Source organism: Papaver somniferum, chromosome 10, assembly GCF_003573695.1.
Source record: "Papaver somniferum cultivar HN1 chromosome 10, ASM357369v1, whole genome shotgun sequence".
NCBI classification, from domain to species: domain Eukaryota; kingdom Viridiplantae; phylum Streptophyta; class Magnoliopsida; order Ranunculales; family Papaveraceae; genus Papaver; species Papaver somniferum.
Window position 1 is genome coordinate 59,520,338 of NC_039367.1, and position 17,284 is coordinate 59,537,621.

The window sequence follows — 17,284 nt, forward strand, 5'->3', positions numbered from 1 at the left end:
ACTTCAAATTCCAAACCGTTAATTCAATTTATTGACGTTATCAATAGGAAATATTCTCCAAATTAATATATTTTTGGAAATATTCTCCAAATCTTTAAAAAAAATTAAACAAAAAAAATTATTATATAATATTCATGTGTAAATAATACTTATGTTTATTTGTGTGTTTTTCTCTCTACGTGAAGAATTCTTTCTCTCCTAAATTTTCTGAGTGCAAGATTAGGGTTTCACCTAGATTTCTCCAATACAAGTTTAAGATTCTTCCGTAAGAAGGATGGCTGGTTTATTAACTTCTCGCATTTTAGGTCCTTTGATAATCTCTGTTAGTACATTCCGAATTTCTTTATTTTTTTATTTATTTTTCAGTTTTACATTTTGGTTCTTTCTTGTGGGTCGTGGTCCTAATGTCCCTAATTATAGATTTCATCAAATTCTTTTAGGAAGATCTCTATGCAGCACACACAACTCATCTACTAGGGGTTAAAAACTTAAAAGGTTAGTTGTTGCATATGAGCTCCAATATGAACCTTTATTTTTTAACAAACGTAAATAGAAATATTATTTTTTATATGCACCTTTATTCTTGACGTTATGTATAGAATTATATTGTTTTTTATAGATCGGCAACCCTAAATAGATTAAAGGCACACAAGCAGGCAAATTAAAGCTCCAGGAGTTAACCAAAGACTTCGGCATTCTAAGCTAACAAGATCCAACACAGTAGAACAAATAGAGAACAACAACAGTAATCAAGGAGGAAACTCATCATCCTATTAAATGGTTAAGCACGTGATTTTCAATGATCGATTATGACATTCTCCTGTATCTCGGCATTCCTCCACTTATTAATAATTAGAGCTTTCTCATATGCTTCATCTTGTTTAAGCAGTGTGTGGCCGATGACTCTATCAGGGTGCAACATAAATAATGCACTCCTGGCAATTGATTGTAGCTGAGTGCAAGAATTATTGAATGTTAGTACAATAAAAAAGACATAAGGAACATTGAATTATATCAAGCATGGGACTTCAAATCAGATCTAAATTATTTATAATAATATAATATAGAATTTTAACAGTAATATTCTGGATGACCTCTTCTTTGCTTTTCAGGTCGCTTGGTACCCAAAATCCTAGTCGACGGAGTACTGAGGCGAGATTTGTACAACTTTTTAGCCTTTGGTTCAGCCTCTGAGACACCTCTTTCCGAATCCGAATCAGTTGAAACTCTTTTGGAAGTCCTGTGCCAGTTTCCATCAATCAATTCTAAATAAAAAAAAAAGGATTTTTAGTACAACGAGTAAAAAAGAGATCCAAAATACCTAAAATTTGAAATTCGACATTAATACATCTATAACAATACCGAAACTTTTAGGGTTTCGATCTTTTCTGGAGATGGGTGTTTTAAGGGAGACGAAAGCTTGAAGGAGGAAAAAAGTCCAACATATAAATATACAGTAATGATTTATGGTGGGACTGTGATAAGTTAACATCAAGTTAACACCTTGTGGACGAAAACCCGTCAAAAAGGATATATTTCTAATTCTGTTAGAAACCGTGACACTTTCTAATTAAGAAATAAAAAAGAGTTTAAGAAATAAAAAACAAATCCTAAGACATAAATTAAGAAACAAAGTAACCACCAGTTCCACATCCACCATTAAGCCCAAAATAAAAACCAGTCAGATGTACATTTCTCCCGCCCACGACCTCCAAGAAAACAACATCTTCCTTTTCCTCCAACTCAATGTTCAAATTATGATATCCTTCACTGATTGAACATAAAGATAACGGACTCTTATTTCCTACTTTACACAAAACCGCAACAAACTCACGTATACTTTGATCGACTAATGTTGCCTGGTATATTTATATATTTGCAAGAATGAATACTAATATCTAATAAAGACAAACAACAGTCGGAAAGGAAAACATAAATATGCTTGTCAAAAATTAAACTTGGTGAGAAGCTTACCTGAGAAATACGGAGCATTCCCAGAGAGCTATTGTACCTGTGCGTGTACGGATTTCCCGGTCCTAGTTCCACTCCTTATAAATTTCAAATACACAAATGAAGATAAAATGTTTGTTAGATGTACTTAAAAATAGATAATTCAAGATCAGAAAATAATAAGAAATTTAGCAAGTAAAATTCTAGGATAAAAAATGAAGCTAACCCCAAAATAATGAATAGGTAACACCCTCCCAGAACTCTATGGATATAGATACAAATATCTCCATGGAGAAAAAGAAACCAAGCATTTGCAGAATATCTAAAGAGGAAGGTCATGATAGTCGAAATTGCAAACTAATGTAATGTGTATTATTAGCGAACCAACTGCAGCTGCAATCGCTTACGGTCTTGATAAAAAGGGAAATTTTGTTGATGATAATCTTTGATCTTGGTGGGGGTACTTTTGATGTTTCGATAATCAACATATAAGAGGGTATCCTTGAAGTCAAGGCTACAACTGGAGATACACATATTGGAGGAGTGGGTTTCAACAGCAGAATGATTTAACAAAGTGAATAACCATTCTGCTATTGAAATCCTCTCCCCTAAGATGTGCATCCTCAACAGTATCCTTGACTTCAAACATACCCCTTTTTTATGTTGATTTTCGAAACATAAAAAGTTGTAGAAGGTGCGAAAAATCAAGCAATCAAGAATTCTCTCAACATAGTTTTTGGTAAAATTAACTTGAATCATTGGCCTCTCATTTTCAGCAGCAACGACCTTGAATAGCCAAAGTTTGATGTCACTTTGTACAATCGTTTGATTGAATTTCCTACCAATTAAACGTTTTGCATCTACAACCAACAGAAAAATAAATAGACTCAGAAAATGATCTCTATATATGAACTCTAGGAACAATCAAGGATAAAATAATCGATGACATTTGCAGTATTATCAAACAAATTAAGAGAACACCAATCCAATAAACCAAATTCGTGGGATTCCATTTTAGTAAATATCAATAATAGAAATCAAACTTGAACCAAGGATGTCTAAATGATTTACCAAAAACTATGTTCAGAGAATTCGTGGCTGCTTGAAGTAAAAGCAACATAAGATGGTGTAGTTCTGTTTCCTTAATCATTACCAATGATTTCAACACGATCATTTTGCTGCTGCTGCTCCTCCTCCTCCCTTGTTCTTTCACCCATTTTAATGAATTGCAGAGACAAGTGACAAAAACGGCGGGGAAACTTTAGAAGGAAATTTTGAAGAGATGAAGTTGTTATTTACAGGGATTTTCAGTAAAGTGTCTGGGGGTTTTAGTGTGAGAGAGAGTGGTTTACTGTAAAAAGAGTTGATTTTGTTCTCAGAGAGAGACTGAGAGAGACGAAGTGGTGTTTTCAATAAAAAGAAAAGAAAACGAAGAGACAGGGGAGAGTTAAAACTGAACTGATTTAACTAGACCAGCGTCACCACTAACCCACTTGGGCGTTAATAATATTGGGGGGTAAATGATCCAACGATCCTGAAACAAGGTTACACGTTTGTTATCTTTTCTTTCTCAATATAGTAAACACGTTTATCATTTAATCCCTTGGGTCCCACCATCCCCAATTTAAAGGCAGAGAACTAAAATTCTTTAGTCCCTATAAAACCATTTCCAATGTGGTTTCTTCCATAATCTTACTAAAGAATAGTGATATTAACTAATTTAGTTAATGCCTTTGGTAGTTCCCAATACCAATACACTTTTTCAATACTTTAGTGGATGGAAACTCTAAATGAATTTATTGAAAATTTGGAATTGATAATGGAGTCTAGTGATTCAATTTAATTAGACACTTCCAATTAATTTCGGCAATCTTAACTCGTAAGTCCTGCGGTAATGAACTTCGCAAGGCTTTGGTGTAGAGAAATGGTGTAAACCTTTTGCATTTACCAAGGCTGGTAGTCTATCTATCTCTATATCTATGAAAGTATTATTTATTACTATATATAAAGGGAACTCCCCTTGCTACAGTATTTTAAAGCTGTAAATTGTGTTTGACGATTTTAATCCTGTGTATTACTTACGTAACAAATGTCCTAAAAATATAATGAGGGTATATTAGGAATTTAGGGTATTTGGAAATTATATTTAGGGCTGTCAACGGTAGCTATCGAAACGGATATGTCCTCTACCATATCCGTTACCGATAAGATTACCGGATATCCGATATCCGATAATATCCGACGGATATTCAAAAATATTTTCGTTATCCGTTCCGATAACAATGTCGGTTATCCGATAATATCCGGTAATATCCGATAATAATTCATTATAATAAAAATAATTTAAGTATTTTTTTTAGTCTTTCTCTAATTTCATAAATTACAAAAAAAATCAAAGGAACCCTAAGGAAATTCGACTAAACAAAACCAAATACCTTGATCAAATGCACAAATTTGACTTTGAAATTATTATATTAAATTAGATTTAAACAAAACTCAAATCCTCTCCATCAATATTGAAAAGTTCTCTACTTTTCTCACAACTAATAAAAATAGTTGTGTTTTTGTTTTTCTATAATATTTTATTTCTACCACTCTTCACATACTACCAAGCTAACAACTAAATATATTACTCAAAAAAAATAATTTGCATATGCATTCTTTAACGGATATTATCCTATAGGGTAATGCCTTTTTCGTATCTTTTCGTTAAAGTAAGAATATCCGTATTCGATATCCGTTATCCGAAATTTCGGATAATACCCTAACGATTCCGATTTCGGACGAACTCGGACGGATATCGAATATTCAGCCTAACAATATTTTTTGTTTGGGAGGACCCAATTCACGCGGCTGCTGGGTTGCACGGACGCGCCACAGTTGGTGGAGTGTCAGCGTCTGACTCACGTCGCCGACTCGACGCTGCGCTAGGTTGGACGCGCATTTCATATTTCGGACGCATTTTTCTTTGCTCAAAAATTAAATGGAGCCACCGAGTCTCGAACTTCAAACTCTTCATTCTGACCTCTGACCATCGTGCCATCACTGTTGTTTTGATATTTATTACACATAGTTTATATTTACTCTATATTTACATTATTTTATTAACTAATTATTAAAGCTTATTGATCCTAATTTAGATTTACATTACATTTGTATATTATTAATTTTTCATATGTAAAAATTTGTACTCACGTATCTAAAGACTTAAAGACCTAGACAAATAAAGCTCCCACGTTAAATGGTGAGGAAACCCTCGCATTCTATTGGCCAAAGTAGGTCTTTTTGGGTTTTGTGAAACGAGCGCTTTGGTGAGGAAACTTGACAATGTATGATTGGTTTAAAAAGAATAGGAAAAGATTAAAAAAAAACAAAACCAAATTCAATTTGGAATTCGCGAGTACACTTGGCAACGTATGATTTGTTTAAAAAGAATAGGAAAAGACAAGAAAAGGAAACCAAATTCAAATTGGAATTCGCGAGGACACTTGACAACGTATAATTGGTTTAAAAATTATAAACTCAAAAGGAAAACCTAACCTACCGCGTTTGGAATTTTATGGAAGTCCAAATTCAATTTGGAAATCGAGTATCTACCGTATAAAAACTCTTTTTTCCAAATTAATATATAAAGGGAAAAAATTCACATATTTTCTGCGAAAATAAAATGAAAAAATAAATTAGATATACACATATTCTCCGCCTATTTAATGTGTTTGCATGCAACACCAAATCAAAAGGACATCCCCATGGGTGGGGCGAAGCCCCGCGCAGACAAAATCAAAAATGGATCCCCACGGGGCGGGGCAAAGCCCCGCACACACCAAATCAAAAATGCATCTCCACGGAACAGGGCGAAGCCCCGCGCACACCAAATCAATAATGCGTCTCCAAGGGGCGGGGCAAAGCCCCGCGCAAACCAAATAAAAAATGCATCCCAACGGGGTGGGGCAAAGCGTCGCGCACACCAAATCAAAAATGGATCCCAACGGGGCGGGGCGAAGCGTCGCGCACACCAAATAAAAAATTCATCCCCACGGGGAGGGACGAAGCCTTGCTGACACCAAATCAAAAATGCATCCCCATAGGGCTGGGCGGGGAGAAGTCCCACACACACTAAATTGAAAAAAAAAACCGGTGTGTAGCACACGCACAAATCTAGTATTTATAATATTCTATATTTATATTTATATATACGTGTCCGCGTCCTAGCTTTTTCAGAATTAGATCGAGTCCGCGTCAGCGTCACCGCGTCCTTGTCTGTGCAACCCAGCGCACCTGGAACGGATCCAATACATTAGATTAGAAGTTGTACTCCGCCATTTTTTATTTTTTTGATCGGTAAAAAAAGGAGAGGGTACAAAAATGATTCTACCATCCTCAAAGGTTACAAAGAAGTAGAAAAACAAAGAAAAAACAGAGAAAGTAAGCACTACTTCCTAGTGAAGGGAATCAAAATACAAATTAGGCCAGTTCAACATATCATCTCTATATGTTGGATTCTCTAAATTCTTAAAAACAAAACACCAAGTAAAAAGAGTGTATTTGATTTTGTGTTGCACTCCAACTTCATCACATTCCTTATCTGCCATGGTTCTTGAATTTCTTTCCAACCAAATGCACCAAATAATAGCTACTGAAATCATACTCCATATCTGAGACTCTTGAGAAGAATTGAGAGACAAATTCCAAGAGTAAATCATAGTGAATAAGTCATCAGGCATAACAAATTCCCAGTTCAGCTTCTTTTGGAAATTAGACCAAATTTTCCCTGCAAACTGACAATACTGAATCATAGTGAATAATAAAGAGATGATTGACTGTTTCATTTTCATCACAAAAACTGCAGACTTGAGATACTGTCATACCTCTTCTTGTGAGCATATCCTTTGTTGGAAAACTGTTATGAGCCAGAGTCCAAAGAAAGAAATTCTTGGTGTAGATTGGAGACTGGAGAGGCGGTCTGTGAAGAATCACCTAAAGAAAATACTGAAAATAAATCTACTGCTTGGTGCACCGGCTAATCCGGGCATGATTTTCTCTCTCCAATCTCCTCCCTAATATGTATACACAATTTTCGCTCAATTCCTCTTTATTTTGATAATCGGAGAATACCCTCTCACTGATATGGGGTAGAATACATCTTATTTGTTATCTATTGTTTATGCTTTCACTGCTATTTTTCTTGTAAATTATGCATTTTATGCGTATTTTGAGTTTTATAGGTACTTTGGAGTCATGCGGGTGAAAAGAAGAAGAAATCACCCAATTTGAGCAAAAAGGGAAAAAAGGCCATTTCATACACCAACAATATTGGGAGCCGAGCCAAGGTTAAGGGGCAACCTTATTTGAAGGAGTACTAAATACAAATCAGCTGAGGATAAGGGTCTGGAAACTTTAGGCTAGCCCTTATCAGAAGTGACCACCTACTATAGGCACCCAGTCTGGGGCGGCTGTTGTCTTAATCTGTTGGGCGTTTTAAGTCCTGCCCTCATTTAACCTAACCCTATATTCGAGAGATATTGTATCTCATTCATTCATTTCTGAAATTGAGAAACAGAAAAGCTGCGCACCGAGATATTGGCTGAATCCATTAGGAAGCTCGAGATGATTTTCCGTCAAATTGAGAAACTAAGAGATGAAATTTAAGAGGGGTTGTAGCTAATTCAAGACTGATTCGATTTATGAACAGAGAATAAGAGATTGAAATTAGAATTAGGGTTTTACAGTAAAAAAGAGGATCTGGTAACGATAAATTTGTGCTATTAACGTTGAAGATGGTGGTAGATTGAAGCAGATTTGGGTTTGGTGTTGTTTGAGAATACATTGGTTGAAGCTATGAACAGACGGAAGTCAAGACAAGGTGGTGGTACTGAGTTGGAGGTGATTGAGATGGTAATTGAGAAGTTGATGGCGCTGATGGGTCTTGAATCTGTGAAATTGAGGCTGGGGTTTTGTCAATCAGAAGATGGAAGAAATGGGTTAGTAGCAGTAGCAGAAGAACACCGATTCAGAGAGGGGTTTTGAGAAACACTGTGATGAAGAAGAAATAGAAGATGGGAATGAATGAAATGTGCAGTGAATCAAGAACAAGAAGCAGCAACTGCTAGGTTCTTACCAGGAGAAGACTAAAAATAGGCCTGAGATCGGCCTGAGAATTGTCGTAAAAACGGAGAAAACTCTGTCCATTTTTCTACTCAGGCGATTCGACTAGGTGACGGCGATGATCGATCCAGACGAGTCCGATGACCGATCCTTCTGAATGACTCAGTGAGTAAGCCAAATCAGCCTGACTCAGAAGCTGACTGGAAGCTAACTCACTCTCTGCCTTGACCCATTGACTGAAGGTCTGACCAGAATGACCGTTAACTTTAACAGAACAGTGACGGAATATTCCTTCTGTAGCAAAGAATCTCGGGCGACCGGCGGCGACTTTTCAACCGGATTCCGGTGATCCCGAGAACTTTTCAGGGGACTAAAAATATAGAAATTTGTGAAGAATTCTCTAGACTCATCTAGACTCATGGGTTTGAGGAATTGGACTTGAATTTGAAAAGTGAAGATGGAAGATTTGAGAAAGACGAGGACTTGGAAAGAACATTTACAAAGGGAAACGGATTATATTCCTAAGAGGATTGCTAGGAAATTGAAGCCTATAAATAGAGAAGTACTTTACACACTTCTACACCTTTTACACACAACACTTTTGTTTTCTTTATTCTTTGTGTGAACTCCTTAACATGAGTAGATAGTTTTCTTATTGATTGAGGATGAGTTCCTAGTTCTTAACATTTTTTGAGTTTTGTTTTAAATCTACTTTGAAGTTTTCACATGATTGTTTTTACTAATAGGAATGTTTATACATTCATGGTTGATTGATAGGTCGTTTAGGGTGCGCAACTAAATTGATTTGTTAATTGATCTAAAGCTAGTGAAAGTTTGGGGATAAGTAATCGTTTCTTGACTCTTTACACAAGTAGCAAACACGAGACCTTGCGGAGGGATTCCGTGGAGCAATTGTGTGTGAAAACAACGTTAGCAAGTAGACCTTGATCTAAGAGTCTAACTACTAATATCAACTTAATAAGTTCATAAATCTTAATGCATTTATTTAAATTACATCTTGAGTGATCTACTACTAGGGGGTTTGGTAAATAGAATCCGGTAGTCGAGAACTTCTGTATCCGATGATACAAGGGATTTAGGGGTTTAGCACTGATCTAGTTGTTTTACCTACGGTTGGTGATAATCTGTGACTAATAAAAATTGAAAAAGAACATAACTTGAATTATTGTTTTGCAACGAAGAAGGATTTCTTGATCTAATCTCTCTTATTGACAACTAAAACCTCTTGCTCCTCGTGGGAACGAACTTAACTACACTATATTACTTGTTAATTGAGTGGAAAAATATTCACTAATTTGTTGTGGTTACGACACCCATCAAATTTGGCGCCGCTGCCGGGGAGCAGCGGACGATTTTAATTGTTTCATTTTTCTTTTTGCTTAATTATTGCTTTATTAGATACTATATCGTATCTAACTTAGTTTTTGATAATCTTGTTTTAGATACTATATCTTTGGTGAATGCTTAAAGAGGGCAAACCGAGTCCAATTGGTATGCGTCTTCGATCTGGCACTCTACTAAAGGACATAATTCGAGCGGTTAACACTTCGCTTACTCCTTCTTCATCAAGTGAGTTCGCAGATTCGGACATAGGAGAAGAAGCAATGGGTGATCGTACACTCAAGGACCTTGCTTCTCACAAACTGGATACACAACAATGGTGTATCCAAACTGACTCAACCTTCAAGATCAAGCCGGGGTTGATTAGAGAGTTACCAAAGTTTCATGGCATGGTGAATGAAGTTCCAAACAAACATCTTATGAACTTTTATACCACAATCATGGCCATGCTTCCACCCGAGACTAATGAGGATGGAGCAATGTTAAAATCTTTTTCGTTCTCTTTGGCGGGCAATGCTAAGGAATGGTTGTATTATTTGCCTTCCGGAAGTATCACAACATGGAATTGGATGAAGAAACTTTTCCTCGAGAGATATTTTCCTGCATCAAAAGCTACTCAAATTCGCAAGGAGATTTGTGGGATGAAGCTAAATGTGGGAGAGTCATTGTATGAATGTTGGGAGCGATACAAAAGACTGGTGGCAAGCTGTCCACACCATCAATTCAGTGACGTTATGATACTCCAATACTTCTACGAAGCCCTCCAACCAAGTGATAAATCTCTTCTTGACGCCGCGGGTGGTGGTGCACTAGTGAACAAGACGGTGACCCAAGCTACCGAGTTGATTGAAAGTATGGCTGCAAACTCGTAACAATTCTATACAAGAGAAGAACCAATAGTTAGGCGAGTGCATGAAGTTAGTGATTCATCATCACACCTTGATAAAAGGATGGGTAACATGGAGATAATGATGCAAAGGATGGATGCGGTTATCATACCTTCATATGATGAGAGTTGGAACAAGTAAATTTTTTCCAAATCAAAGGCCAAGGTACGATCCATATTCAAACTTACAATCCCGGTTGGAAGGATCATCCTAACTTTAGTTATGTCAATAAGCAAGGAGGCTCCTAATCCATATGTGCAACAAGGTGGTTTCCAACAATCACGCTTCCAACCTCAACAACAATTCCAACCACAACAAGTCAAGGAGCATGATTTTCGAGTGATGACAAGTTCAATGCGTTAATGCAAGGCATGCAAGGTCTTACTTCTATGTTACAAAAAACCAACAAAAGACCGATTCGGCAATCAAGGCTTTGGAAATTAAGTGGGGCAATTAGCGACCGATGTGAACCTATTGAAATATCAAGCATCCAAAAAGCTTCCTTCACAACCATTTGTGAATCCAAGAGAGAGTGTTAATGCGATTTCTTTGAGGAGTGGAAAACAAGTAGAGCAACCAAATCAACAAGATGAGGTGCATGAAGAGTTAGTCGAAGACAAAGAGGAAACCACACCAAAGGAGACTTCCAAGAAACCGGTTCCTACTTTCACCACTCCACCCCCATTTCCTAGCCGATTTGCTAAGTCGAAGAAAGAGTTGGAATACAAGGATATTTGGGACGTCCTTAAGAAAGTACAAGTCAATATTCCACTCATTGAAGCTACTCGACAAATTCCTCGCTATGCAAAGTTCTTAAAGGAGTTGTGCATGAAGAAGAAAAGGTTGAAAGGGAATGAAGTCATGAGTGTGGGGGAGAATGCTTCGGCGTTCATTCTCAAGAAACTCCCACCTAAATTAAAGGACCCCGGTAGTTTCACTATACCTTGCACAATTGGTAAAACAAGGTTTACTCGAGCTTTGCTAGATTTGGGAGCATCGGTTAATGTTATGCCTTCTTCGATTTATGATTCTTTGAATCTTGGTCCTCTTAAGGAGACCGGGGTAGTTCTTGAACTTTCTAACCGATCTAATGTTTACCCGAAAGGGATTGTTGAGAATGTTTTGGTGAAGGTTAATGATCTTGTATTCCCGGCCGATTTCTATGTATTCGACATGAATGATGAGAACTCTCCAAAGTCTACATCTTTACTATTGGGTAGACCATTCTTAAGCACCGCCGGAACGAAGATTGATGTCCAAAATGGAACCTTGACTATGGAGTTTGATGGTGCAGTCATCCACTTCAATATCTTTGAGACAATGAGATACCCAGGTGATGTGAAGTCATGTTTTCCCGTTAAAGAGATTGATGGGGGAAAATGAATCTTGCAAGATCTAAGTCGGGCCGTCGACTTTAAAACAAGCTCTTCATGGGAGGCAACCCATAGGTTTTGTATTTCTTATCCTTTTGCTTTTTATTTTATTTTCTTTTTGTTTATTTATTTTTCTTGTTCCATATCATGTTAGGATTTCCCACCTTGACTTTACTAGGACGATTCAATTACATTGAGGACAATGTAAGGTTTAAGTGTGGGGGAGTGGTTAAGCATATTTTTTATAAAGAATTTTTTTTTTTTGCATAAAACCTCCAACCTGTAGAGATTTTAGAGTCACTGGCATACTTCTAGGTATGTTTACATAGAGATTTCTGACCGACATAACTGAAATTGGAAGTGTTAGGGAACTACGTTCGGATTTCTTACTTGTTAAAGTGTTAAATAATGGATTTAATCATGCCGGTGATGCAAATGAGGAGCAGGGAGAAATGCATTATTAGAGTTGTTGATCAATCATTAGTGGAGACTACCCGTATTTATATCATGTGAGGCACCGACCAAAAATTCTTTGTAGCTGACTAAAAAAAGCTTTGTTTTGAGTGTGTGTCACCGTACGTTAATTCCGGGTAGAATGGTGAGCTACCAACCTCCCACCAATAGAAACACTACTCTTTGATCTCTTGAGTGCTAATTTTGTCAATCATGAGGGTGACATCTATAGATGAAAGCCTCCTTCTTGTAGTTTGATTTGCAGTTAGCACCATTCTCTCGACAACAACGGGTCCATAGAAACACCATCATCATCAACAAGGGAGTGATATCAAAATCTACAAGGAAAGTTGAAAACATTCAAAGTTTACAAGCAACGGAACAAGAAAAGGAGCAAATTTCAAATTCAAGTAAAGCAACATACAATGAGCATAATTATACATACAAGTTGAAGATTTATTAACAAGAGCAAAGAAAATCAAAATGTGAGAATTATTGAAGTTTATGATTTGGAGACGATACAAGTTGTGAAGAATCAAGCGGTAAAGTACTTTTCCCATGGCCATGGTTTGTTTATTTTTTGGTATTATTTCTCTTGTCTTAATTAATTAAAAAAAGAAAAAAAAAGAAGTTGAAAAAGAAAAAAAAATGATGATAAGAGAAATTTTTGTTATTTTTTTGGTTTTTATTTATTTAATAAGCCGTGGGGAAGGAAAATTTATAAGGAAGTTTCAAACGACAAGGATTTAAGGAAAAATGTTAGAAATTGTCAAGGATCTACGAAAATTCAAGAGTTTATTATCAATAGTTGAAGCCGAAGCCGAAGACCAAGAAGATGAAGACGAGGAGCGGAAGACGTTTCTATTGGATGCTGTGAGAGTGGTGTTATCATCATTGTAATCGGATGTGAAGGTGAGTAAGTAATCTCATCCTTGATAATAGTGGTTGATTTTTAAAAATGGTTTTTCTTAGAGATCCTCACAAAAATGGTTTTTCAAAATGTTAAAAGATGTGGGTTTTTAAAATATTTCGGAAGTTGTCCTTCCCACCATTCAACGTGTTACAGGAATTTTCTCTTCATTCTTACCTGCACACATGTGAGAACCATAAAAGTACGTCTTTTGAGTGCAATTTCATAAAACACTTTTTGGTGAGGCAGAGATCGAGGCGAAATGCTTATTGATCGCTCTCAAACACGCGTTCTCTCATTGTGGTGTGGTTATTTCTCACTCAACATTTAAGAATGAGAATATGTTCTTTAGTATTTCTAACTTCTTATTACTAGCATGCAGAAACTCTATGTCCTCATAGCTCTCTTTGGATGCTTGGGACGCTGGAACGCTTTGAAGTTGTAGGTTTTAGTTTGATTTGCTCGAGGACTAGCAAAGTCTATGTGTGGGAGAATTTGATATGGGTAGAATACATCCTATTTATTACTCCCTCTGTTTCTGAAAGACCGTCCTCTATTCCTTTTTCGTCAGTTTCAAAATTGTGTCCAGCTTCTGTTTATAGTCATACTTTTTCAATGAACTCTCTAATGTACCCTTGAATTTTTTTATATTCATAAATTCATTTTTAACGTGACCCAATCTAAAATATTAATGAAATTAGTATAATTGAGGAAACAAACATATCCTTCATTCCTTTTAAGAAAATTTACATTTAACTCTAAAAATTAAATTTCTTATAAAGTTTATACTTCATAAATTAGATATCTTTTAAATTTTCCTTTTATATTTCGTATTTATAATTCTCACAACAATTTTGGATAGTCTTTATTGCTAGCATTTTTATTAAAGTAAAATAGGTAAGTAACTAAGGGTAGTCAAGTAAAATAGTATGGTCTCCTTAATATTTTGAGAAAGTCAAAGCGGACTGTCTTTGTGAAACAGAGGGAGTATCTATTGTTCATGCTTCTTCTGCTATTTTTCTTGTAAATTATGCATTTTATGCGTGTTTTAAGTCATGCGTACGAAAAGAAGAAGAAATCACCCAATTTGAGAAAAAAGGGAAAAAAGGCCATTTCATACACCAACAATATTGGGAGCCGAGCCAAGGTTAAGGGGCAACCTTATTTGAAGGAGTACTAAATACAAATCAGTTGAGGATAAGGGTCTGGAAACTTTAGGCTAGCCCTTATCAGAAGTGACCACCTACTATAGGTACCAAGTCTGGGGTGGCTGCTGTCCTAATCTGTTGGGCGTCTTAAGTCCTGCCCTCATTTAACCTAACCCTATATTCGAGAGATATTGTATCTCACTCATTCATTTCTGAAATTGAGAAACAGAAAAGCTGCGCACCGAGATATTGGCTAAATCCATTAATGGAAGCACGAGATGATTTTCCGTCAAATCGAGAAACTAAGAGATGAAATTGAAGAGGGGTTGTAGCTGATTCAAGACTGATTCGATTTATGAACACAGAATAAGAGATTGAAATTAGAATTAGGGTTTTACAGTGAAAAAGGGGATCTGGTAACGATGAATTTGTGCTATTAACGTTGAAGATGGTGGTAGATTGAAGCAGATTTGGGTTTGGTGTTGTTTGAGAATACATTGGTTGAAGCTATGAACAGACGGAAGTCAAGACAAGGTGGTGGTACTGAGTTGGAGGTGATTGAGATGGTAATTGAGAAGTTGATGGCGCTGATGGGTCTTGAATCTGTGAAATTGAGGCTGGGGTTTTGTCAATCAGAAGATGGAAGAAATGGGTTAGTAGCAGTAGCAGAAGAACACCGATTCAGAGAGGGGTTTTGAGAAACACTGTGATGAAGAAGAAATAGAAGATGGGAATGAATGAAATGTGCAGTGAATCAAGAACAAGAAGCAGCAACTGCTAGGTTCTTACCAGGAGAAGACTAAAAATAGGCCTGAGATCGGCCTGAGAATTGTCGTAAAACGGAGGAAACTCTGTCCATTTTTCTACTCAGGCGATTCGACTAGGTGACGGCGATGATCGATCCAGACGAGTCCGATGACCGATCCTTCTGAATGACTCAGTGAGTAAGCCAAATCAGCCTGACTCAGAAGCTGACTGGAAGCTAACTCACTCTCTGTCTTGACCCATTGACTGACGGTCTGATCAGAATGACCGTTAACTTTAACAGAACAATGACGGAATATTCCTTCTGCAGTGAAGAATCTCAAGTGCCGGCGGCGACTTTTCAGCCGGATTCCGGTGATCCCGAGAACTTTTCAGGCGACTAAAAATACAGAAATTTGTGAAGAATTCTCTAGGCTCATATAGACTCATGGGTTTGAGGAATTGGACTTGAATTTGGAAAGTGAAGATGGAAGATTTGAGAAAGACAAGGACTTGGAAAGAACACTAACAAAGGGAAACGAATTATATTCTTAAGAGGATTGCTAGGAAATTGAAGCCTATAAATAGAGAAGTACTTTACACACTTCTACACCTTTTTACACACACAACATTTTTGTTTTCTTTATTCTTTGTGTGAACTCCTTAACATTAAGTAGCTAATTTTCTTATTGATTGAGGATGAATTCCTAGTTCTTAACATGTTTTGAGTTTTGTTTTAAATCTACTTTGAAGTTCCCACATGATTATCATTTGTTTTTACTAATAGGAATGTTTATACATTCATGGTTGATTGATAGGTCGTTTAGGGTGCGCAACTAAATTGATTTGTTAATTGATCTAAAGCTAGTGAAAGTTAGGGGATAAGTAATCGTTCTTGACTCTTTACACAAGTAGCAAACACGATACCTTGCGGAGGGATTCCGTGGAGCAATTGTGTGTGAAAACAACGTTAGCAAGTAGACCTTGATCTAAGAGTCTAACTACTAATATCAACTTAATAAGTTCATAAATCTTAATGCATTTATTTAAATTACATCTTGAGTGATCTACTACTAGGGGGTTTGGTAAATAGAATCCGGTAGTCGAGAACTTCTGTATCCGGTGATACAAGGGATTTAGGGGTTTAGCACTGATCTAGTTGCTTTACCTACGGTTGGTGATAATCTGTGACTAATAAAAATTGAAAAAGAACATAACTTGAATTATTGTTTTGCAACGAAGAAGGATTTCTTGATCTAATCTCTCTTATTGACAACTAAAACCTCTTGCTCCTCGTGGAAACGAACTTAACTACACTATATTACTTGTTAATTGAGTGGAAAAATATTCACTAATTTGTTGTGGTTACGACACCCATCAAATTTGGCGCCGCTGCCGGGGAGCAGCGGACGATTTTAGTTGTTTCATTTTTCTTTTTGCTTAATTATTGATTTATTAGATACTATATCGTATCTAACTTAGTTTTTGATAATCTTGTTTTAGATACTATATCTTTGGTGAATGCTTAAAGAGGGCAAACCGAGTCCAATTGGTATACGTCTTCGATCTGGCACTCTACTAAAGGACATAATTCGAGCGGTTAACACTCCGCTTACTCCTTCTTCATCAAGTGAGTTCGCAGATTCGGACATAGGAGAAGAAGCAATGGGTGATCGTACACTCAAGGACCTTGCTTCTCACAAACTGGATACACAACAATGGTGTATCCAAACTGACTCAACCTTCAAGATCAAGCCGGGGTTGATTAGAGAGTTACCAAAGTTTCATGGCATGGTGAATGAAGTTCCAAACAAACATCTTATGGACTTTTATACCACAATCATGGCCATGCTTCCACCTGAGACTAATGAGGATGGAGCAATGTTAAAAGCTTTTCCGTTCTCTTTGGCGGGCAATGCTAAGGAATGGTTGTATTATTTGCCTTCCGGAAGTATCACAACATGGAATGGGATGAAGAAACTTTTCCTCGAGAGATATTTTCCTGCATCAAAAGCTACTCAAATTCGCAAGGAGATTTGTGGGATGAAGCTAAATGTGGGAGAGTCATTGTATGAATGTTGGGAGCGATACAAAAGACTGGTGGCAAGCTGTCCACACCATCAATTCAGTGACGTTATGATACTCCAATACTTCTACGAAGCCCTCCAACCAAGTGATAAATCTCTTCTTGACGCCGCGGGTGGTGGTGCACTAGTGAACAAGACGGTGACCCAAGCTACCGAGTTGATTGAAAGTATGGTTGCAAACTCGTAACAATTCTATACAAGAGAAGAACCAATAGTTAGGCGAGTGCATGAAGTTAGTGATTCATCATCACACCTTGATAAAAGG

The 17,284-nt window shown here is 36.8% G+C and overlaps 1 long non-coding RNA gene across 1 annotated transcript; it reads right to left on the reverse strand.

The window, feature by feature from the left end:
* Positions 1–781: 781 nt before the first annotated feature.
* Positions 782–2,595, reverse strand: LOC113317997. The gene is made up of 4 exons (XR_003344161.1): positions 2,177–2,595; positions 1,975–2,048; positions 1,095–1,265; positions 782–952 (listed from the first exon to the last, which is right to left on the reverse strand). It is a non-coding gene; the product is annotated as an uncharacterized LOC113317997 (long non-coding RNA).
* Between the last annotated feature and the right edge of the window lie 14,689 nt (positions 2,596–17,284).